Source organism: Orycteropus afer, unplaced genomic scaffold, assembly GCF_000298275.1.
Source record: "Orycteropus afer afer isolate SDZICR_OR568_19922 unplaced genomic scaffold, OryAfe1.0 scaffold00010, whole genome shotgun sequence".
Taxonomy (NCBI): Eukaryota; Metazoa; Chordata; class Mammalia; order Tubulidentata; family Orycteropodidae; genus Orycteropus; species Orycteropus afer.
Window position 1 is genome coordinate 642726 of NW_006921597.1, and position 608 is coordinate 643333.

A 608-nucleotide genomic window follows, 5' to 3' on the forward strand; every position below is an offset into this window, starting at 1 on the left:
GAAAAGGATATGAAATGAAGGATATCATTGCTGATGTCAGATGAATCTTGGCTGCAAGCAAAGAATACCAGAAAGATGTTTAACTATTTCTATTGACTATGTGAAGGCATTCAACTGTATGGATCATAACAAATTATGTGTAACATTTAGAAGAATGCGCTCATGAGGAATCTGTACACAGACTAAGAGGTTGTCGTTTTGCAGTATAGTAAATTACTTAGTGTGGCTTTTCTACCCATAAGTCTTTGTAAACTCCAAGGTGGGATTTTCTATGAGCAACTGAGGAGCTCCTGATTGCTGAAGCTATCCACCTGGAGTATTTCTGTTGGGAGTGGCACAGTGCAATGTTCTGGGAGGGTCCCACTCTCTCTCAGGTGTTTAGAGTTTTGATGCTGTGATTGGCTAGTTTGACCACCGTGCCGGGACTCAAAAGGAGGCCTCCTGGAGGCAGAACTCTCTCTGACTGCTGGTTGAGGAAGATGTGCTGCTGAAAGAGACATGCACCCCTGAAAGAGACACGTGCTGCTGGGAAAGAGACGCAAGAGACATGCATCGCTGAGTGAGACACCGAGGGACCAGCACTGCTGGGAAAGAGACTGTGAGAGACT